This window comes from Buteo buteo, chromosome Z (assembly GCF_964188355.1).
Source record: "Buteo buteo chromosome Z, bButBut1.hap1.1, whole genome shotgun sequence".
Classification (NCBI taxonomy): domain Eukaryota; kingdom Metazoa; phylum Chordata; class Aves; order Accipitriformes; family Accipitridae; genus Buteo; species Buteo buteo.
The window spans coordinates 82,151,859-82,177,249 of record NC_134204.1 but is presented as its reverse complement, the minus strand read 5'-3'; the positions used below and the strand labels follow the sequence as shown (position 1 = coordinate 82,177,249).

Genomic DNA, 25,391 nt, shown 5'->3' with positions numbered 1-25,391 from the left:
CTGGAATAGTCGGTCAAGTATCCTGTTAGTCTGTAGCTGGCCAACCAGTGATTGTGTCCATGGCATTTTGTATAGTGCTGTGGTCATTGCATTGTTCATTATTGGTTTCTTAACCTTATCTCTGGGTCATAGATTCCTATATTGTAATTAACAGACAGTTAAAGCAGTATCTGACAAGTGTATCTGCAGAACATAATCAGTCAGAAAAGTTCAGTGCTCTACTTCACAAAGAGAAAGGATCGTAATTGTGACTTAAAGTGAGCAACATTTCTCAAAGCTCAATGTAATTAGATATTTCTCTATATCCTTCTACTGATCAATGACCATTTAAAGCTCAATTTCTTGTAGTTTTATGCCTAGGTCCAGAGTAAAGAGTAATTACTTAAACAAGTTAAATTACAGAAACAGTGTAGGAGAAACCAGAATAACACATAGTAGTCACTAGTTTGAAGTTCAAAATGATTACCCAGCTGGAGGTTGTAATTAATCATCATATGAGTGCACAGAGTGCAAGTCAAATGAAATTTTGTGATGTGTGTTTGACTCAGAGTAAACGTAAATATGAGTGGTAGCTCCAAAACATCCGACAGGCCAGGCCTCTGTCGTAAGAAAACTTAAGGAGAAAATCAAACTGCAAGGGAAAAGATGGTAGACAGCTCATTGTGTCACAGGCCATCCCATCATTTTCAATGGAGCAGAAGAGCTGCAAGTTGACCAAGCTTTTATATTACCCCGAAGAAGGTATAGAAGTACATATGGTAGAGCAAAACAATAAATAGACACTACTGTTTAAATGGGTACATTTTCTACCTATGTCTTCCATGGAGTTGTTGGAGTTAGGATAGGAATGTAAAAGCTACAGAAAAGCACTGACTTACAGAAGAGATGGCAGTGTCTCTTAGTTTGTTCTTATTAGGAAAATACACAAAAGTGGACTTTCTCTGGCAGTACCTCTTACCCGAAGGCTTTGCATGCCCTCCCTGCATTTCTTCTGCTGACAGCCAAAGTATTTGAAAGCAGTATGACCCTTCAAGTATTTCGTATCCTATATCCATGTCTGTGATTCATCAGCCTGGGTTGCACTAACATGCTTCAGTCTGTGACAGCTCACATGTTCTGCTTCTGCCAGCTGTACTGTAGGACACCAACTTGGGGGCAAAAAGGCAATGCCAACAGCCTTGCTTCTACAGATGTCTCGTTGAAACTGTCACAGCTAGGCTTAGCAAGTCTCTAACACTGCAACCATCCCAAATCTGCGTGGCTTTCATTCTTTAATAAATAAAGGCTACACAGGCACAACCTGAATACACTGTTCTGGGGATTAAGTATATCCCTCTCTATCATGAGATAAGGTGAGCAGAACTTAGTCCAGGAACCCAGGGTTGGTTTGGTTTTGGTTTTCTGTTTTCTGTTTTTCTTTTATGAAAATGATACTACTGTTGTTCTGGGAGTGAATTCTAATTCTCCAAAATGTAGTTTTAAGGAATTTGATTTCCCGGAAGATCAGTTTTCTGCACACAAATGAACTAGTTCCTGTGAGAGAATGACCAGCTTTGGTCAGACACCAACCACATTTTTTTCTGACCGTAAGACATCATAGTAGCTGGTTATTTTCTAACATTGAGTTGCACAAGAAACTGTTTGTTCCCTTGGTGCAGCCACAAAAGAAGCTGTAAGACACTGCCTCAGAATCCTGTTTTCCATCCCTTTCCCTACCATTTTTATGCATGCTTGAAGGGTCTGAATTTATCCTACAGCTATATTTCATGCTACCCTAAAATGGCCTTTACATGGGTTTACTGCAGGAAAGTTTTGGATTTATCATGTCCTTCATTGAGAGGAAATTGCATTGCGCGTAACTGGGAGGATGCCGATCATGAGTGAATCTGAGATAAAAGCATATTGTGATAATTGCCACTGTAATTTACAGCTAAATACTAACAGGGCTTTAAAAAATACACATATACTTAACTAAATTTGTCAAACACATCAACAAAATCTCAGTTTGGTAAACAAAATAAAGCATAAGCAAATAGAGAACTTGAGAATATGTGTGAATCACAGCGCTTATGCAAGCAGAATATTACATTTTTAGTTTGCAGTCCAGGGGAAGTATCTACCAGACAATATTGGTTAAGTAAGGGACTTATTAATATTCCTATATTAGGTAAAATCCAGTGTTAATTTAGTTTGTGTCTGTCCTGTGTGATTGTGCTACGTGTATGGATTCAGAGACTAGCCATTACTTTTTGAAAACTTTAAAAATAGTTTTAAAAATAATCTTACTTTTTAATAAAGGCTGTCTGAAGCATTCAGCATTATATTCCCCTACATAGAGGCATATAAAACATTGAAAAAGGTATTTCAAGATAATATTTTGATTTTTCCTATGAAAATGACGATAAATAGTGTAAGGTATTAGTCAATTAGACTATTAATTCAAACACTGGATTGTTTCAAGTAAAATAATCAGTTGAAAGGGGGGTCTGCAAGGAGCCCAGGAGTATAAGACCCTGTGTGATAGCTTTTACCAAGAGTGTTTGTTAACAGATGTAAGATTGGAGAATGCTAACAAAGGTTACTTCTCTTTGGCTTTTTAATGAGTTATTGCCCCAAAGCCCTTTCTCTTAATCCTTAGTATCTCAAAAAGGTTTCTTGACAATTTCCTGTGTAGTTGAAAACACTAAGTTGGTTGAAAATTCGGCATTTAGGGTATCAGGAGGCACTGAGTAAGAGGAAAGGAGAAGGGGGGGGAACAACACAGATGAGCCTATGTCAGTCTCTCTCCCCTCGAAAGGGCTGTACAGTAAATTTTAAAAGCTGTCGAGTGTTCTGTGTGGCCCTCTCGTTAGATACTCCACTATTAGACTTTATTCAGTCCTGGTGACAGGGTACTGTTGATCTCTGGACACTAGCTGGAAAGTTACAAATTTTCAAGGAATGTACCACAGACAGGAGGATTTCACAGTAAAAGGTAATGGGGATTTTACTTAATCACATGCTAAAGTGGGTAAATAAAAAACAATAGCATACAAATAGGAAGTTACAAATTCATGTACTGAAGTTGATCAACAAAGATTCAAGACAGTTTGGGAGCTGCATGAATAGTTCAAGGACTTAAGAATGTAACTCCTGTTATTATCCTAATAAAACTAATATGTAAAATAAACCTACATGATCATAGCACCTTATGTCAGTCTAAGAAGATCCATTATTGCTGGTTTTTATCTAAATTTACCCATGGAAAATCCTGACTGCTCTGCCATACCTGTCCACTGATCCTGTAACTTTGAGTGTATCTAAAGCAAAATTTTTGTAAAATGTTTGTAATAATAATTTATATATTTTAAATTACTAATCCTATTCTGAACCTACTCTCATGGTAATACTGCCTTATTTCCTGTGTTTCCTTATACTAAATACTAATACTATACATAGTCATGCTAAAGGAGTTGAGATTAGGCAATAGATCTCTAATATCACCCTGTTTGTGCAGCCAGGTCATTTCAATGCTCTGTGTATCCTGACAGATTCTAAATACCTGATAAACTGGCAGAGAATAATATAGAGGTAAGCAGGAAAAAGTACACTGTGATTCTTTTCAGTACAGCTCATCCTCCAGTGAGTTAGAAAAGGATTTATCTAAACTGATAAGAGTAAAAGGTAATTATATCAAGCTTCCCAAATAGTAGGATGTTTTCCAAAGATAATAAGGACACTATGGCCTGAGTTGTCTCTTTAGCAGACTCCTATCAATATCTTTGGAAACATGAATTTTAACCTAGATTGAAAAAGATTCACATGTAATTAACATTGGTATTGAAATGCATTGCAGACAACAAGTTGACAGACTTTATGTCATTTAAATAACTCACAAGTAATTCTCAGAAGCCATGTAAATTACAGAAATGCCATAAACTGCAACTGTTCCATACAACTAATAGAAGTCTTTAATACAAGTCTTTAAAAGTCTTTAATGATCTGTAATAGTTCAGGAAAACTATTAACATGTGTCCTAGTCAACATGCATAATTGATGAAAGAAAAGTGGCTTAGTCATGAGGGGAGCAATGACAGTGTGGCTACATACAATGACATAATACTGGGGAGATTTTTTGATGTAAAAACTTTTCCTGTTTTGTTTTGTGTGTGCATAAGGGAAAACAGGGAAAGAAATACATGACTGAAGAAAAAGTTAAAGAAAGAGCATCTAAATTTAGTGTGCCATAAGGCTATCACAGTATGTACCATGAGTAACCATGTTGTTCACGTTTGAAAAATGAGCAACTTAAAACTATTCAGTTTTGATCTTCCAAATCTGAAATTCAGTAGCTGTCTGAGAGGATAAAGTGGTGAACATGTTTAGTTTATGTAAGTGGAAAAATAAATGATGTACAATGACAAGGAGGGTAGAGGAGCCATAAGCACATTAGAGAAGAGCTGGAAACACTCTCCAAAGCTACATTCAAATAGGCTGTCAGTACCCTTTTGGAAAGTGACTTTACCTTTTGTGTCAGCTCTCAATACTCACTGAGTGGAACTCATTCATGAAAAACATGGTAAAAGTGTCTATGTGCATTTTAGAAGGGTGGAAAGGGAAGTTAATGATCTTATAATACAGAAAACTTGGGCCTAATGCAGCATGCTGGCTGAGAGAAGGGAGGAAAACTGAAAGAAAAAAAAAAGAGATGGCCAGTTTTGCATTGCATCTTTATTCTACCAAGTGATTATGAAGTGATTGTGGGCTTCCTTGTTGATCACATTGCAGTGCCTTCCATATCAGTTTAGTCTTTCCGGTATCCAAGGCAAACTATTTCTTTGACACCTACTGACTCTGAGCCTGGGATACAGGAATCAAAGGGGTTCTTACCTTTTCATGCTGTTAAATAAAAATTCAGTAGGGTGGATGTTGTGGTTTAACCCCAGCCAGCAACTAAGCACCACTCAGCTGCTTACTCACTTCCACCCCACCCAGTGGCATGGGGGAGAGAATCAGGAAAAAGTAAAACTTGTGGGTTGAGATAAACACAGTTTAATAAGACAGAAAGGAAGATAATAATGATAATAATGATAATTATGATGATAATGATGATAATGATGATGACGATGATGATGATGATGATGATGATGATAATAATAATAATAATAATAATAATAATAATAATACAGTAATAATACCAAAAAAAAGAATTGGAATATATAAACCAAGTGATGCACAATTCAGTTGCTCACTACTCACCAACTGATATCCAGTTAGTTCCCGAGCAGCGATCTGCACCACCCCCCCACCCACCCCAGTTTATATACTGGACATGACGTCACACAGTACAGAATATCCCTTTGGCCAGTTTGGGTCAGGTGCCCTGACTGTCTCCCCTCCCAACCTCTTGTGCCCCTCCAGCTTTCTCGCTGGCTGGGAATGAGAAACTGAAAAAAATCCTTGACTTCAGACTAAATACTACTCAGCAACAACTAAAAACATCAGTGCATTATCAACATTCTTCTCATACTGAACCCAAAACCATAGCACTATACCAGCTACTAGGAAGAAAATTAACTCTATCTCAGCCAAAACTAGAACAATGGATTAAGCCCAGAGTACTATGATCTGTTGGCTTTGTGGCTTTCTTTGCACAACCTAAGTCTCTACCTTTGCTGTCCTGATTTCTGCACTGACAGGACAAGAGCTTGTCAAAAAATTAGTAAGGATATATATCTGTCATTGTTTTCCAGTCAGTGTTACAGATGCTTTTTAATGCTGTGAGTGGAAATGACTGAATGACTTCAAAGATGTTTTTATCATCCTTCAATACTTGATTTTTTAAGGAGGAATGTTTGCACCACACATTGAACATATGTACTAATGGATTTTCTCTCTAAGGTAGAAATAATGAAATTAATGCATTACAAAAGAATTCCAATGGCTCAGTGTCATGTGTACCTAGTATGCAACTGATATGAATGTAGATGCCTCAGCTCTAAATTAGGTAGCCTGAAATAATGCAAATTAAAGCACTGTTCATCACAAAATCAGAGTAGTTGAGGATGGGAGATACTTCTGGAGGTCTCTAGTCGTAACCCCACCTCTCGAGGCAGGATCAGGGACCCAGGTTTCTCAGGGCCATGTGCAGTTGGGTTTTGAATATTGCCAAGGATGGAGACTTCACAGCTTCTCATGGCAATCTGTGCCAGTGTTTGATCACCTGCAGAGTGAAAAGACAAGCAAACAAACCCCAAATATGTTTAAGTGGAATTTTGTGAATTTTAGTTTCTGCTCTTTGTCTCTTGTCATGGCACTGTGTACCACTGAGATGACCCTGGTTCTGTTACCTTTATTCTATGACACTTCTTTTTTCCAGGCTTAACAGTCCCAGCTCTCTTAGGTGCTCCTCATATGTCAGGTACTCCAATCCCTTAACAATTTTAGGGAAATAATCACATCCCTTAGCCTGCTGGCAGTGCTCTCCTTAGTACAATACAGTACTCAGTGCGGATTGCCCAGGATACTGGGAAATAGTGTGGACTCCAGATTTCAGCATCTGCTGTCACACAAATTGACTGTATTTATTGTTATCGTGACAAAATCTACCTAAGTAAGTGACTTATTCACTGTGTTTCTTATTGCCAACAGGGAGATTTTATGTGGCTGTGAGTTCTTCAGTAAAGTGTTATGGTTTGCTTTTGATACTGATTTATTATTTGGAAAAATTGCAAAGGAAAGGAGTATCTGTTTGTTCATATTTTTGTTCTTGAAAATCATTTCAGTGGTTCTGTTGGTATAAAAGTGAAACAGCGGAATGGTGAGTTGGGCCCATGTTTATTTGAATGTAGGAAGAATAATCAGGTTTCATGGTTGAAGGTTAGTCTCTTCTGCGGAAAGAGTAGGATGGAGCAAGAGGGGGAGGTAAAAACCAAGTTCTTCCCTGCTGGGCTTTAACTCTGATACCTGTTTGGATTCTGTGCTGATCTCTTTCCATGTGGGCGAAGCAGGAAAGTGCTAGTTTTCTTGAGCAACAAACAGCTATTGCTGCAGAGTTCTTAATAATGTCTGGGTTTCCACTTCTGAGCAATGAAAGAAGTTGTTAAGTGGAGCCCTATCAGCATGGCACCTGATCAAAATGAAGCTGACTTTGTGTGAATATGATTTTTGGTTGGTTGGTTTTAGTGGGAAGTATCCCCAAGATATTTGCTAAACTATTTAAAGTGCACTCTTGTATTACTTTCTTTATGATTAGAATTTGCAGTATAGGTGTGGACAACTAAATTTACTCTTAGTAAGGCTGTAGCAGTTGTACGTTCAGTATGTTGAAGACATTTCTCAGTGTTCTGTTCTGAAGTCTATAGCCTATAGTTTCACGTCTCTTTCATAGCAGTATTTCATGTGGACTTCACTATAAAACAGAATTTTAAATAATTCTTGTTGGCACTTGGCTCATTAGGAGATGTTCTTAAAGGTTGTGGAATTCTGTTGAAAGGCAATCAATAGATAATAATAAAAATACTGTGACAATTGTCTTAATTTTTAGTTTTCTGGGTAGCCTGAAGAGTGCGTACTGCACAGAAATCTAAATTGAGTAGACTAAATGCATATAAGCAGAATGGCTTAATAAATGGCATTAAATGCACTGCAGAAAATGTAAGTGATAATTGTACAGTGTTTGTGCCAAAACAAATGCCTTTGGTGTTGATTGCTAGTAAATCTGTTGTGAAAGTGTGGGCTCAAATCAAAATTGTTGAGAATGCTAAAATAATGGATATTTGTAGAATCATAAACTACCAGGTTCGAAGGGACCTCAAGGATCATCTAGTCCAATTTTTCTTGGCAAAAACATGGTATAGACAAGATGGCCCAGCACCCCATACAGCTGAATGTTAAAAGTGTCCAACGTTGGGGAATCCACCACTTCCCTGCAAAGATTGTTCCAATGGCTGATTGTCTTAATTGTGAAAAATTTTCCTCTTGTCTCAAATCAGAATCTCCCCAGAAGTAACTTGTACCCATTACCCCTCATCTTTTCCATGTGTCACCTTGTAAAAAGGGAGTCTCCATCTTCTTTGTAGCCACCCTTTAAATATTGGAATGTGACAATAAGGTCTCCCCTAAGCCTTCTTTTCTCAAGGCTGAACAAACCCAGTTTTCTCAGCCTTTCGTCATACAGCAGGCTTCCCAGTCCTTTGCTCATCTTTGTGGCCCTTCTCTGGACCCTCTCCAGCCTGTCCCCATCCTTCTTGCATAGCAGGGACCAAAAGGAACACAGTATTGCAGGTGTGGCCTGACAAGCGCTGAGTAGAGGGGGATAATGACTTCCTTCTCTCTGCTGGTGATGTCCTTGTCGATGCAACCCAGCATCCTGTTGGCTTGCTTTGCCGCAGCAGCACACTTTTCACTCCTACTGAGCTTGTTGTCCACCAGGACCCCCAGGTCCCTTTCCACAGAGCTGCTCTCCAGCCAGGTAGATCCCAGCCTGTGCTGCACTCCTGCATTATGCTTTCCCAGGTGCAAGACCTAACGCTTGTCCTTCTTGAACTTCCCCAGGTTCTTGTTAGCCCGCTTTTCCAGCCTATCCAGCTCTTCCTGCAGGGTGGCTCTCCCTTCCCAAGCGTCCACTGCCCGGCTCAGTTTGGTATCAGCAGCAAACTTCATCAGGGTACACTTGACCCCATCATCCAGATCACTTATGAAGATATTAAACAGCATTGGGCCCAGTATCGATCCCTGGGGGACCCCACTTGTGACAGGTCGCCAGTTTGAAAAGGAGCTACTTACCACCCCCTCTGGGGGTGGCCTGGGGGATTCCCCACCCACCGCACAGACCACTCGTCCACACCGTAACGCATCAGTTTCTCCAGGAGGAGGCTGCGGGAAGCCATTCCAAAAGCCTTGGAGAAATCCCGGTAGACGATGTCTACTGCTCGCCCCACATCAACCGAGCAGGTTACTTTGTCGTCGAAGGAGGCCAGGTTTGTCAAGCACAAGTTGCCCTTGGTGAATCCGTGCTGGCTTTTCCCAATCAATTGTTTCTTTTGACTTGTGATAGCCCCCAGGAACATCTGTTCCATAACTTTCCCAGGGACTGAAGACTGATAGGCCTATAATTTCCTGGATCCTCCTTTAAGCTCTTCTTGTAGATGGGGGTGATGTTAGCCTTCTTCCAGTCTTCTGGGATGTCTCCCGATCTCCACGACTTCTCAAAGATTAGGGAGAGTGGCCTCTCAACGACGTCAGCCAGCTCTCTCGACACCCTCGGGTGGGTCACGTCAGGGCCCACTGATTTATAGGGCTCAGGCTCCTGTAAGTGTTCACATACCAAGTCTTCCTTCACTGGCAGTGGGTCTGCGTTCGTATCAACCTGGATTTTTGCTCCCAAGGCCTCGGCCCAACAGCGCTGGTAAAGACAGAGGTAAAGAAAGTGCTGAGAACCTCTGCCTTCTCAGCATTGTTGGAGACTAAATCACCTCTCCTGTTCAACAGCAGGCCAATATTTTCCTTCTGTTTCTGCTTATTGTTTACGTACCTGAAGAACCCTTTCTTGTAGTTTTTGACATCTCTGGCCAATTTCAATGCGAGTTGGGCTTTTGATTTTCTAACTGCATCTCTGCACACGCTGGCAATGCCCTTGTAGTTCTCAGTGGGTACTTGTCTGCTTGTCCATCTCTGGCATGCTTCTCTTTTGGTCTTGAGCAGACTCAGAAGCTGGCAGTTAAGCCAAGGGGGTCTCTTGCTTCACCTGCTTCCCTTTTCTTTAAAGGGGGTGAACTGGTTTTGTGCTTCCAGGACAAAGAACGCTTCAGCGCTCTTGAAAAGCTCCCAGCACTCACTATCTCCTTTATCCTCCATGGAAGCTTCCCACGGAACTCCTCCCAACTGAGCTCTGAGTGAGCTGAAGTTTGCTCTTCTGAAATCTAAAGCCTTTGCCTTAGTACTAACCTTCAACATCCTCAGCAGGATCCCAAACTCCACAATATTGTGATCACTGCAGCCAAGGCTCTCACTGACCGAGATGTGACACAGCAGGTTTTCTTGGTTTGTGAGCAGCAAGTCCAGCAGTGCCTCATTGCTGGTTGGCACATCTAACGTTTGTATGAGGAAGCAGTCCTCTACACATTCCAGGAACTTGACGGATGACATGTGAGCTGCTGTATTGTCCTTCCAACACATGTCTGGGTAGTTGAAGTCACCCATAAGAACCAGGTTCTGTTGACCCAAAGCTTGCTTAAGTGACCCAAATATTGCTTCATTGGCCTTATTGTCTTGGTTTGGAGGTTGGTAGCAGAGGCCTACTGTAAGGTCCCCCTGGGAGACAACCCCTCTGATCTTGACCCAGAGACATTCGATAGGGCTTCCACAATCACCATACTTGACTTCTACGCGTGCAAGGCTCTCTTTGACATAGAGCCCAACTCCTCCTCCTCCTCCTCTTCCCTGCTTGTCTTTACAAAACATCCTATAGCCATCCATCGCAATCCTCCAGTCATGTGAGTTGTCCCACTGTGTTTCAGTTATTCCTGTGACATCATAACTTCCTGACTGGGCACAGAGCTCCAGTTCCTCCTGTTTCTTCCCCGGGCTGTGTGCAATAGTATACATACACTTGAGGAGGTTGGTCTTCTGGTTCTCATCTTGGGAGGCAGCTAAGGAACACTTGTCACTGCTCTGGCTGGCCTGGCTTATCCCCCAGTTGGTTGCAATGGCATGAGGGTTGCCACTTTGGACTCTGCCCCCGTGTCCTTCGGTTTAAGGCCCACCTCACCAAGCTGGCCAGCCTGCTACCAAAGGCTCCTTTGCCTCTTCAAGACTGGTGGATCCCATCCCTCGCTAACAGGCTGTAGTCATCGAAGGATGTCCTGTGGTCATAAAAGCCAAAACCCTCACGATGGCACCAGCCACAAAGCTACAGGTTGATTTGCATTGTACATCTGTTTCTGGCTGCGCCCTTCCCTCTAACTGGTGCCACGGAAGACAAGGTAACTTGGGCACCAATACTTTTCACTTGCACCCCCAGGGCTTTGTGGTCGTCCTCGGTTCTGCCCAGGTTCTGGCCTGCGGTGTCATTGACGCCCACGTGAAGGAGCAGCCGTGGATAGCAGTCTGTGCTCTTGACAAGTTGTGGCGCTCTGTCAGCAACATCTCGGACCTGAGCTCTGGGAAGGCCGCACACCTCTCGTGGCTCCCTGTCAGGCCGGCAGACGGGCACTTCAGTGCCCCTTAACAGAGAGTCACCCGCTACGAGCAGTCAGTGCTTCTTTTTGCGGTATCCGCTGTGTGCTGCTGGTGCAGTTTCTCCTTGCAGACCTTGCTCGTGGTTGTCTACAGCTGTTAAAGCTTCACGTCTGCTTTTGGTTGTACTGCTGGAGGGTGGGGACTGAAGCAGATCCCTGTTTGCAGGCCCTGGTCGCAGCTCTCCTGGTCGCCAGCGCTCCCCAGGGTCCTTCAAAACTCTGGTGGTTGCTCCTGAGACCACCCAAGCCTCGTCAGACTCTCCTGCGAGAGCTACCAGCTGCTGGAGGGGTTCTCTGCTCTTCTTGGGTTTTCCTTGCTCCAGGAACCCCGCTGCACGCCTCCATCCAGCCCAGCCACAGGACTTAACATTGCCGCAGCTGCATGCCTCGCTGACCGAGTACCATGTTTAAAAAAAAAAAAAGAGCATATAAAAATATTGCATCCATTGGTAAATTGGGCAAGTAATCCTTGAAACACTTTTCCTGTGAGTGATACACAACCATGTTCATTTAGACTGGAGCTAACATTTTATTAAAAGAACTTCTGTATTTGAGCACTGAATCTGAAATTGATTGGGATGGTATCACAGAATCATAGAACAGCTGAGGTTGGCAATGACCTCTGGATATCACCTAGTCTTAATCCCCTGCTCCAGCATTGTCAACCAGACCATGTCCAGTTGGGTTTTGTATGCATATGAGAGGTTGTGATGGAGATTCTAGAACCTCTCTGGGTAAACTGTTCCAGTGTTTGCGCACACTTGCAGTAAAAAAATGTTTTCTTGTGTTCAGGTGTAATTTCCAATTTTTCAATTTGTGCCCATTGTCTTTTGTCACTGAATACCACTAAAAAGAGTCTGGGTCCATGTTCTTTACACCCTCCCATTAGATAATTTAAACACTTGGGTAAGATCCCCTTGAGGCTTCTCTTCTCTAGGCTGAGCAGTCCCAGCTCACACAGCCTCTCCTTGTATGAAAGATGCTGCAGTCCTTTCTGCACCTTCGTGGCCATTTGCTCGATTTGCTCCAGTATGTCCATGTCTCCCTTGCACTGGGGAGCCCAGAACTGCATACAGTACTGCAGATGTGTCTCACCAGTGCTGAGCAGGGGGAGCGATCACCTCCCTTCACCTGGTGGCAAAGCTCTACCTAATACAGCCCAGGAAGCTCTTGGCAATTGAAAAAAGGTGGTTAAGAAATTCTTGGGTTTAATCAGAATGTATCTTTTATAAAGCATTTTGAAGTATATGACTAATCTTAAAAGTCTACTTAGTACCACTGATCTCAAGATGACCATCCACAGTGTTTGTAGGTAGTGGAAAGTTTAGTACCTTTGTGAAAGATACCCTCTCAGATAAACCCTATCCTGAAAATCATATCAGACATCTTTTTTTCCATTTACAAATTTATTATTTGAAAGTACGAACTGGCAAGGAATGAGTAGTTGTAGTCACACACTAAAGCATTTGAAAAAAGAGCAGTGGAACATACTGAGGGAGATTTTATGCATTTTAGTCTAATTGAAAAGACAAACAAAAATATGCAGACTCTTGCCAGAGCTACTGCTCAGGATGAGACCTTGCAAAGATAAAAAAGGGTTGTGAGCATGGGTTTGTTCTGCAAAGCACATGCCCAGCCCGTCTTTTCAGTTGGAGGGATGAAGTTCTTGGTAGTAGATGATGTTTTGATTAAAAACTCCCACACTGATGCCAAGCCTTGCATACAAAAATGTTCAGAAAAGCATGCATGTAGGCCATGGAGAACTGTCACAAAGCCGTGAGGTGTGGACTCTGAACCCAGGTGCTATTTTATTGGAAATTCCAAGTATATAGAGTCTACTAAAGGCATGGTGCTCCTGAAACAAGACTTGGCATGCTGGAGATCAGACCTGCCCAGGCTGTGTGTACTGGAAAGGAGGCATCTCCTATGAGCCAGGTCCATTTCCACTGGGTTCCTGTCTGCAGCTGCCCAGGATTTTTGCCCTACTTTAGGGGGTGAAGAAGAGACAGAAGAAGGAACAGAAAAAAATAAGAGTGGTTTCTCTAGTAATGTGATGTGTCCAAGGCCTGCTACATTTTAAACTGGCTTCAAACAGTAGAATGGGCAGAATAAGCCAATTATGTTTTACCAGATCTGCCAGTAAAATAGGCAACACGTAAAAATCTGTGGAGACCATGTTAACGGCCAAAGGAAATTGCTCTTTGGATAGGTACTCTAATGTTGTCTGGAAAAAGAAGTTACAAATAATTCAAGCACTTCGAAAGAAACAAGTCTCAGTGGGCAACAGCTGTAGCAGATTAAAATAGCTGAATCCAGTACATGACACATCAAGATCTAATGGAATAAATATTCTGGTACACAACTTTATGCACATTTCACATCCATTAGTACCTTTGAAGTAGCCCAGGTGCCTGCAAGACTTACTGACATTGCTGCTAGGCTGTTTGTAGTGAAGTTCCATATTATGTTGACTTCGTTATTCAGTGTTGTTTATTTTTGGCTGGTGAGGAAAGATCTGGAGATCTGTAGTTTCTATGAGGCCATGCAAGCACTGGTTAGGACAAAGTGGTGTTTTCTGCAGAGCCTTATGTTATGCTTGTCAGATGCTCATCAGCTGCAGCACAGACAGCCCTGTTCTGGACTCCTTGGTTCTGTATAAGCTTGAAGAGCTAAGTGTTTAAAATAGGTCTCTCAGTGTTCTTTTTTATTTGTGTGTGTGTGTGTTTAAAAACATGCATGTTTTATTTTTTTAAATTACTAGTAGATTGTTAGTGCCCTTAAGAGAGTTCCTTAGATCATTTTTGTATGTATGCCATTATCTTTGCCAAATATTAAATCAGAGTTCTGTATGTTCTTGTCTGACTCTTAAGAAATGAAGAGGTGCAGAACTTCTTATACTTTTAAAATACACCACTCATTAAAAATTTTCAGTAAGTCTGAGGGATTAATTACTCTTCTGTTTTGCTAGAAATGGGGTGGTAGCTTTATAGATTCGCTTTCTTCTTCCTTTAATTTCTTGGCTAATGTAAAGCAGTTTTGATGTTTTTGACGAGACCAGACAACCTAATTTCTCATAAAATTTATACTTAAGAAATAAACGTTCTTAAAGTACTGGTCCTGTTTATGTTCCCATTTTATGTAATATAGTGTGCTCCTGGATTTTTATGCAGAAGGATGTGATTCAACAGCATGGAAACAACTTACTAAAATAAAAATGCCAGAAGGAAGCTGGTTCTTTAGCTGAAAAGGCAAATTGGTCTTTAATGAGATGAAAATTCTGGCATCCTAGGAGATTCAGTTTAGAAGATTTTAGACTTCTTAGGCAAAAACGATCAAATGGAAAACCTACTAGTGTTCAGGTTAATGGAAGTTCTAAATGCAGTGCAGTTCCAGAGTAAAAGAAACAAAAATTAAAAGCTGAATATTGAAACCCAGAGACAGATGGACGTTACTGTTGTTTCTTTCTTTTCCCCTCTAAGTTATTTTCCAGATGTTTTTTTCAAAACTGTTTATATGAAGGACTCATTAAGCAGAGAAAAATTCATCATGATTAGGAATCACATTTGCTTACCATTTTCTCCCCATGTATGTTTACTTATATTTAAAATAATGAATTAGGGAAATATTTCTTTTATACTAGAAAGAGTTGCAATAGTTCATAAACCCTTTTTCTTTTCTCCAGTAATAAATACTCTTATGCTCAGAAGCAGTAGAATAAGAGTGCCCAAATGTTTCTTTGAATAAATTTTATCTTTTTAAGTGGGAAAAGTTGCCATTAGTAGCTCAGAAATTTCTTTTCACTTTGTAACTCTGTGGGATCTGATGCCTTTGTATGCTCATTCCCTTTTTATTTAAAATCTCTGTTAAGTCATTTGCTTAAGGGTGCAAGATCTGATCTTTTCTATTCAGCACTCCATTCCAGATGCAAAATTCTCTTAAGTGTTTAAACCAGTGTAGAATAATGTATGTACTCTACTCTATTACCATTTTTTCTGTGCAGTTCCAGGATACTAAATTAACTTGTTAAGATTTTAAACTGGAATATTTACAGCTAATACTGTCTTGAGCAAATAAACCTTGTTCTTAAATACATAAAAGACTGAGAACTGTTGGTAGAGTGGGCACAACTCTGAAAGTAGAGTTGTGCTGGTATACACCAGATGAGATTTTTATTTTACTTTTTTTGGCAAAGGAGTACCCACAGAATCCCATTTTACCTGGGTAAGGGGAATAACTAAATGTTTCAGTTCTTACTTGGTTTGGTTTATTGTTGGTTTTGTCTTTTTTTTTCAAATACAGATGTAATTATGGGAACTTCCTAAGAGATTTATGGTGGACAGTTTTTCCTATTACGCTACTGAATAAATGCAGGTTTTATTGCAAGAAGTAAGCAAAACAGGGGAATTATACAAGATAATCTAATAAAATGGGAATCAGAATTTGAAAGACCAAAGTTCATTACTGAACTTCTATGAAAATTGTTAGTCAAAATAACAGGAGGAAAAAAGTCCTTTCAGTTCTCAGAGAAACACTTTTATTTGATAACCCTTCAGTGTAAATTAATGAGATGTTGGGGTAATCTGGATGAAGAATGAACTGAAATGGTGCTGCTATATCCCAGCTCCAGGTGGCTCATAAAGAGCCATCTGAGGGGTGTTGCACCATCCTTACCTCACGTCAGTGTAAGGTCAGCTTTTTGTCTGGGATGGTTGCTGTTTAATCAGACATGCCTGAGCTGCACCAGGTCATGTCAGCTGTTAATCACCAGGCTGAAGGACCCCCACTGGTTCCTCTTCTCTTCCTTCATTTACCTAGTAAATTATCTGGGATGGTTGTTTTGGGGGTGAAAAGACACTATATGCCACATGCTGATCTCTGCATGTATGCTGGATCTTGACACACATGGGGAGAGGTACAGCCATTCTGATGTGGCACTGGGTGTTATTCAGGATGGGTTTTCACACTTCAGCTATTTAATGGCAAGATGACTCAGGCATCCTTCTTCTTTTCTTTTTAATTTGGCCCCAGAGTGGATGATGAGGACTTAAGTGAAATGGTGACTCTATGAAGCAAATTAATAATTTTACTTAGAGATACTGGGAGTTTTTCATGTTGTATCACAGGTATACAGCTTTCTCAATTTGATGATGCTATAAAATACTGATTAATAATAATTCAGTCATATTTATGGTATAATATTAATGACCAAAATGATCAGGGCATGAGATTCCATACTAAATTATGGTTGCAGAATTAATATTTCAAATGTATTACTTGAGCTGAACACCTGCTTTAAAATTGCCATTGCACCATGAGTTAGGAGAGTCAATATATTACTTCCTATGTTTAAAATAAAAAAGATTAAAATTAATATTTTTGGCTGGTCCTCTCTGGCTATATATATAATATTAGAATATTAATTTGAGGTACAAACTCTCCAGTCATCCATACCATCTTCATTTTGAATCATGCCCTGGACTGATTCCACTGTAAAGCAGGTAATTCTGAAGTCTGGAAAAACATGTGGGAGAGGTTGGCTTGGGCATGAGCTTGATTTTTCGACCCTGAAACTAGAAGGGGTGAGGTAGAATTCAAGCTGCATGATTTGGTATAGGCACACTTCAGCTTCCTTGGTATTTATGATGCTATTCAGCTTATGTGTATCTTCATGCATAATTGGTGCAAATATGCATAGTTCCACTCTTCTGATCTATGCTTTTGACAAATATCTAATTCAAATATGCATGAATGCATGCAAGGTTTCAATGTTTTTTCAAATGGATGGGTACAAGATGTGCATATATAATCTACTTTGTTTATCTGTCCATATGCATAAAACCCTGATATCCTACACTTACTCCCTTTCCTAACAGACTAACAGGGTTGGTCAAAATAGCCTGGAATATTTAGGTTTGCCATAGGTTTCTACATAGAGAATGGGATACAAGTGCTCAGGCTCCAAATTCTCATGGAGATGCTTCAAATATTGCTTTTCAGTTCATACACAGCTCTTTCTTACCCTCCCTCTCTACATCAGTGCATCCTCACAAACATACAGTGTTGCAGAAAGACATGTAACTGTCATCTGGGTAATGCATTTGTTATTCCTTTACCCACCAAAAAAACCATGGAAACTATTTATCCTGTGTAACATTCCTCACTGACGAAGATGCATGTGTGTGGATTCGGAGCTTCTGCTTCAGAGGAAAAGTCCAAGATATCTCTAAATCCCAGCCAGTATGTTTTGTAGTTCCTCATGGCTTTGAACAGCAGTAACTATTTGGCTTCTGTTGACTATGTTTGCTCAGCTGGTCTTTCTAGCTGCAGATGTAGGAAAAAATAGAGAGGAAAGAATAGCTGCTGCTGTGGTAACTGCCTTAAAGTTAATTTTTCTTCTAAACATACTTAACAGTTTTCATGGAGTCTGGTGCCTTTTATGGTGTAAACAGAAACAGGACAGAAGTTAAGTTTCTCTTCTCTGCGCAGGTATCAGTGTATCTAAGTGGAGTGATGCCCATGTTGTGCAAAGTGCTTCACTCTCCAAGTTTAAATCTGGAAGAAAAAGAGTTGGCAGCACAAGGTAGACAAAGCACTAGCCACAATTGAATTGATTCTACTAAATGAGGAGAATCTATGACAAATCAATGTCAGGTACTGCTATAGTATCTTAGAGTTTTGCTGGTTTCTTCACTGTACCAGAGGAAGCCTGAATTTTAACCTATCTTGCAACACTGCCAATGCAGTTAGCTGTTAGAGGTCTGCCAAGGTGTTTGCATCCATTTAGAAGTTAGTTTGTGCAAGTATATTTTTCAAACACAAAGGAATTATTTTTTTCAAATGCAGTATGAGTAATTTCTAGTATGTATTTATTAAGCCTTTCAAAGTACAAACAATGGGAAACGTTGAGAAAATTATTAGAGACTATTAACAGAGGAAGAGGTATGAATGGTTTGTTGTGAAAAAAAAATAGAGGTGGTATAATGAGATGCATGTAAAAGATGAACAAATAATGCAATAGAATGCCAAGTTTTGAAGATTATGTCTATAGTCAAATAGTGAATTCTTTCTTTTTTTTTTTTTTTCTTTTTTTTTTTTGTCTTGTAATTGACTTCTGTGTTTGTAATGCTAATGTTTAGGAACATTTAATGACAATGACCTCATCTCATTTCAAACCTAGTCTGGAAGCAACTACAGCTTCAAATGCATATTTAAGGCTAAATGAATTTGCTATGAATCAACAATTAATGTGTTTTATAAAACAAACAAAAAACAAGAAAGCAAGGCAAAAAGAAAGATGGTAGTCCCCAAACTGTTGGATGTGTTGTAGCAAAAGCCATCAATGGGGAAAAACAGGAGCAAGGAATGTTCTCATTCTCCTTTCTTTCTCTGGTCTGAGGAGTTGTGGGAAAGGTTTGATCCAACCATATGCAGAAGGTGTTTCTGTGGGATCTCAGGCAAAGAGAGCACTGCTTAACCAGTGAGAGAAAATGGAGGGTGTGGAGGTTGGGACTAACCAAAACAAACAATTCTCAGATGTTAGGATAATTAAAAGAATCCTTCATGCAAATGTTTCTTAGCTTCAAGTTTGATTTCACCAGGAGGAAGGAGCATGCACATGTTAAGTTGTGCTGTTTCAGAAGTTTATTCTGCAGAAATACCTACATCCCTTGCTGTAACTCATACAGGATTAAAGGTGTAAGCAAAATTAGACTTTGTTAGCTACTGAACTGGTCTTGTGGCCTCTGGCAGCTTGACACATTGTTCTGTTTCTTGAGAAATAACGGAAGAGGGACACTGCCTGTGAGGATTCACTGGGGAGGCCAAAGAAAGTGTCTGCAAAGTTGTTCAGTTGCAACATCCAAATGCTGCTTCCTGTTGAGTTTTTTGCTGTGTGGGTGTCATCAAGGCTTTTCACCAAGATGTTGTGAATAGTCATGTGTTTTGACAGTATGTCAGATGGACAAAGATAGAGATGATGTGATCCCAGAAATGGCATGCCTTGAGATGCAATGAATGGTAAATGCCAATAAAGGGTGTAGCTGAGGAAAAGGTAATACATTATTAGAAATGTACCAGAACAGGAGAACTGAGTTCTTTTATGTCCAGTTCTTCTCCAACATGATTGTAACATTAAGAAATGCTTATTTCCTAGTTTATTTGTCAGTTGCAGTGGCTAGAGGTTTAGGAATAGTGAAAAGCTCAGTTCCAAGATGTTTGTGCACAAACCAACAAGTTGTATTTAACTAAGGTGAAAAATAGATTCTCAGTGAGAACCTACATTGAATGCAGACATCAGTATTTTGGGGCTCAGTGGAATGCACTTGTCTGAGTATTAACATTGTTTAAAAGGCATCATAAAACCCCAAACACAGCATTTTCAGATATTCAAATCCATTCTTTGCATTTAGTTCTGCACACAAAAACCCTGTCCTTGTAGTAGATTAGTCCTTCCACTACATTAACCAGGTTTGTGCTGTTGAGACAGTATGAACTAATAACATTCCTACTGTGGCAAAGAGAGTTTCCACCATTAGTAGCGACTCTTAGCTACATAGATATGCCTGAGCAAAGGTCCTGAGAAGTTGTTGCAGACCTTTGCTGGCACAAGATCTGCATATGCACAGGCAGTGGTAAGATGAAGGCTTGTAACAGAATCGTGATTGTGCATCATGCCTTAAAGTCCTGAGAAACAAGCAAGAAAAATATTTTTGAACAGCTAAAACTCAGTGTATTAGATTGGTACTATCTAGAAATACAAAACAACATATCCAGTTCTGAATACGGTAAAGTAATTTTGAATTGGCATTGATCAAACAAAAAGCATCCTTGAAGGTGTCTTCTTGGGTTTCTCCATGTGTAAGTAAGGTGGGGACAGCAAGGGTGTGAAATAATACAGAGACATGTCAAGGTACAAATGTACTCTTGTTGAAAGAGAGAGAGGTATGTCTTGATTAAAAATTCTTAGTACTTTCTGCACCATTTTAGGCAGGTCAACTTTTTAATCATCAGTTATATTATTCATTATGAACAGTCTAATGCGGCCAGAATTTGGTCCTGTAAGATTAATTTTTGCAGATAGGAAAAGTGCATTGTCAGTGTCATTTGATTTATTCAAAAATATGACTGAATGGGCTATAATTTATAAGGGGAACTATAATGGTCATAAAAAGAAAATATTTAATTTCAGCTTCTGCTTTTCCTGGCATAAAATAAGAAACATCTGCAGGAGTCATTAGCTCATAGCTGAACAATACATTAGCCTAAGTCAGCAACAAAAGTAAGCAGTGAATTAACTTTATCCTCACTAGTGGTGTCATTGGGATCAGTCTTAGTTAGATTAAAACAACAGACCCTGACCAATGTAGCATTAACAAAGTAATTAAATATATCAATCTGAATGCAAGTTGTGGATACTTCCAAAACATCAGCATGTTCATCACTCACCCTCTCAGGGTGGAAGAAAGGACCTGAGCACTTTCAAAGAATCAGTAATCCAAAATTATATAGATTAATTATGTTTCAAGTATTGCAACTGAATATATGAATGTCCAAAAACCATGAAATAAAAAGTTTCCTAAAATAAGGAATGTGAATATTAAACTAGCAAGCTATGAATCTTGATACGATTTAGAATTGGGATGTGTTAGGCATTTATTTCATGCATCTTAAAGTTAAATACAGAAAGAATTAAATTACACAGTTCTTGTCTGGCTTTGCTGAAATCAAACTGATAGCAATACTTTTAGAGAAATATCTGACCCTTGTTTAGGAAAAGAAGTATTAAAACTACAATAATCTGATTAATAAGAATTGAATTAAATGGTATATTTTTTATATAATTTCATTTGCCACTGAATGTAATTTCATACTCTGCCTGTAACAAACAGTATTGTAGCCATGTTTCTCATGAGCTGTGTTCATTGAAAAATGGTCCATAGTATTCCACTGCTCTTTGACTTGGCAGCCCTAAATCATAGCCCTGTTTGTTGCCTACCATTTGCTTTTCTTTGCAAATTTTCTGTCTGCCTCAGCCCTGTAGGGCTGGTTGTGCTGTGAGACATGGGATGTTACAGAATGCCTTTGGCCTGCCCGAGAAGAAAGCTACATTTTCTGTGCTGAAGTCACTTAGCTTGGGGGACAGGTCTTCCTAGAACCTGAGAAGTCTACTGGTTGAGTGGGAGAGGAGATGGGACTTGTGGGTGAGACTTAAGAAATCTTGTTTGTTTGTACCTTATAGTCTTCACTAGCATATTTGGATAGGAAGGAGACATTTTAGCTTTATAAACACAGAATTTTTTTTTCATGTCATTACCCAGCATGTGGTACATGAAACACAGTGGCAATGGTCTGTCTAGTGAGAATTGGAGCAGCAAAGAGAATGTGATTAATAGAAAACCAGAGCGCAGTACAGTGAAACATAACGTCAATGGCCTACCTGGTGAGAACAAAGTGATGAAGGGAGCGTGATTAAAAGGAATCAAAACAGCCTAGCAAAGCAGCTGAGTAGTAACACAAGAGAAGGGGAGGGAACTGATTCCACAGTTCAAGTGGAACTTCAGGAAAATTACATTTTGCTGATTAGTAAGTGGCATGTGTAAACTCTAGGACTATGTAATCTGTAGGACTACACATTTCCACTCTTTGGGAATACAGAAAGTATTGAAGAACCTGGAAAAAGGGTTCTCAAACCCTTTGTCAGGGCAAAATGACAACAGAGGAGCTGAGAATGCAGCTGTCATGCTTCAGGGAAAGTAGAAAAATATGTTCAGTTTATGGGATTGTATGGTAAACAAAATCATGCCACCCTATTTGAGTAACTACACTTACAAAAGAAACAGTGCTTTAGTAACTGATGATTTGAGCATTTTCCAAAGAACCAAAGCACATTCATAGTACTTTTTTTGAGATTTTTTTTTTGTTTTGAAGGTATGTGCACTATAAAATTTTAAACAAGTATTCAGGGTCCATTATTCACAAGCATGCAACTTGAATAGAATTGGATTTCTGATTGGCTATGAGGATTCGTCAATGTTAGGACCCAAACAGACCATTAGGAAATACAGTATGACCTCCTGTAAATCACGGTGTGTCATCACACCCAAATTCTGCTGCATGAAGTCCAAAGAGTCAGACTAAAGCTTTGCACTTCTCAGGAAGCTTGCAAATGTGATATACAAGGAAAGAAGAAGGGATTTTAGAGTAGGGAATTTGATGAGGTGAGAGAAGCCTAGCTGATCTAGTTGGCAGCCTCTGCTCTAAAAGTTGCTGGAAAATGCCGTTGTTTTGATTATGCATATTTCAGGGTAATTTTTTTTCCTGACCATTTATATGACTACCAGTGTGGTACAATATACAGTTACATCTTCATCTAGACACATCACTTCATGTTTTATGGTGAACGTCTCCAATTTACTGAACTTCGTTATCTTCGTCAGCACAATGTGTTTAAAAAGAAAAGAAAAAGCTTTTCAGCATCAGGTTTATTTTCTATATGTAAATAGAGCTCAGGTGCTTCTCTGTTTATGTTTCCATCACCTGAGTAACAGAACTCTCTAACCCTTATTTCTGGTAATTTCTAGTGTTTCTTGTTTTGGTAACATTTCTGAGGTGTTAGTTTTCTCTTTGATATTTTCAAGTCTTTGCTGAAATGTAGATACAAGAACTGGGCACCTTAATACAAATCTGTTTTAGCATCGTTATAAGAAGCAGGAAACTAATTTTATGGGGTTTTTTTGAAGATTTGTTATGTCTCTATATCCAGTAAGCTCATTTACAGTAATATTTACTCCTAATATTAAAAAGAAGTGAGTGACATGATGAAAAATGGACTGTATGACACAGCAAAATAATTCTGTGATCAGTGGGTAAATATAGATTGCTGATGAGAAAGCCGTAGAGCAAGAAAAGATATTAATCTGGCATGGTGTCATACAGCAGAATCATGTAGGCAACTGGATATTGCAAACTGTACATAGGACTGTGCAGAGTACAATATCAGCAGTGGTTCCAACTTGAAAGAGGAGGAGAATGCAGGTGTGTGCATTTGAACAAAGTGTAAGGTTGTGTAATTCGATGTGATGAGCACCCAGAGAGAAGCTGAACATAGAAATAAAGTTTCCCGTAAATATTCCAGCAGTAACGTTCATGAATGAAAGGGTGAGCAGTATGAAACCCCATCGTATTTTGAATACACCATAACTGATCAGCAGCTTAGCATTGAGGATAAACTGAGGGTTTTGCTTTAACCCTGGGCCACTGCAGTAGTTATTTAAAAACAAATATTTGTACTGGCTGTTATCCAACATAGTGTGCTTTGAACAAAACCGGATGACAAATGGTAAGTTCTGGATTGTTTTGACCATGTTCAACACATTTTTTGGAAGTTGTTCCTAAACATGGACTTTTTGTGGGTCCAGACGTATCCTTGGTTAACATAACAGCAGGTACAACTGGCATTATGGTGATGGCATTCTTACTGAAAGGATGAAGGAAATAGCAACCTATGATAATGATATGAGGTGATGGCAACCTGTAAATATAATTTTATTGCAAAACAGCAGCAGATAACAGGCTTAAATTTACAAAAGCTGATGTAGACCACAGGACATAGATGGGATATCTTTTTGAAAAGCTTACAAGAACCTTATTCACCCTCTGGTTTGGCCTAAGAGAGCTGGAAGAAGTTTGATATACAAACAACCTAAAGAATTAGTATCACTAGCATCATAGGTTGGAAACAAACTCCCAAACCACCGTAGTAATCAAACGATTTGGGACATTTATTCATGGAATATCATACTTGAAGATGTACACAACATACAGAAAAAAACTAAAATAAGGAAGTTTATATCAAGTACAAAAATCTAATTCATTTGCAAGATTTCCATCAGGAATTCTTTTGAAAAGTAATAGGAACTTTCATTTTTATAAAAAACAAACAACAGCATCCCTCTCGTCACTGTGCAGTGCAGATCAAACAATACAGAAAACAGACAAGAAGTACCCTTCAAAGGGTTCAAGGTGACTAAGAAAGGCAAAAGGACTTTCAGAAGATGAAGGAGAGGAAACATGGACAGAAAACATTTTGGTTCGCTTGTTTTCAGTTTACTGGTTCAATTTTTATGGATAACATGGATTTACCATTAACTTTTTTCCTCCTTACTGTTATTAGGAAACAAACAATATCTGCCAGTCCTGAGTTTTTACCAAGTCCCTCAGTCCACCAAAATGGCTGTCACTTTTTAAGTTCCTTGATACATCAGGTACAAGACTATCTGAAGGAAAATAAAGTTCATTAAATTGAGCTGTCCTCTCCCCTGAGGAGCACAGAAGATTCTGCCAATATAAAAAAAAGGAACAAAAACCCTCTCCTGTGAATTGATTGACCACCTTGATGCACAGTAACCAAAGACAGACCTTCAACTACTGACCTTCGCTGATCTTGTGAGGCCACGTGTGGAGTGAAGGCTGAAGATTTTTGCACTATAATAAATTTTGGAAAACAGCTAGAACCTCATTAAGCTTCTCACTCACTGAGGTATGCATTTATCGTGACAAAATGGTAGCAAAATTTACATGATCACTTTCTGCTGGGAAGGCTTGACCTAATTACAGAGGAATTAATTATCCTGGAGTTGTAAGCTCAGATTTTGTCCTGGCTAGACTAAATTCCAGTGATTTCAGTGGAGTTCCTATCTGCATTATATAGGTCTGAATTGTCCCTTAGTGATATGAGAGGCCATTTAAATAATTTTTAAACTGCAAGATGGTACAGTAAAAGAAGGACAGCCTGTGGAAGGTAATATAAATGTGTATTTGATTGATTTATTCCAGGTCAGCAGAAGACAATAAATTCAGTCAGTCACTTCTACATTTATAAAATGGATCTTAGGTAAAGGCCTTTGTGTGGTGCAAAGAATCACTAAGGAGATACATAAGTAAAGGAAATTCAGTCAAATATTGGCTGTTTCACTTTAGTAATTGACTGCAGATAGCAATCAGACATTTTGCTGTCAGCCTACAGTAGGAGGGCATGTATGTCTGTATATATGTCTGTGCGTACTTTTTTACATATATAGTGTGTCATTTTGTCCTTTTAATGCAGAGTCATGGCTAAAATTCACTAGGTTAAAACATGGAATATTTATGAAGTAGAAGAATTTGCTCACCATA

The 25,391-nt window shown here is 39.4% G+C and overlaps 1 protein-coding gene across 2 annotated transcripts in view; it reads left to right on the top strand.

Moving 5' to 3' along the window:
• Window positions 1-25,391, top strand: part of EDIL3 (EGF like repeats and discoidin domains 3) — a 262,422-nt gene that overhangs the window by 67,059 nt on the left and 169,972 nt on the right. The window lies entirely within an intron of this gene.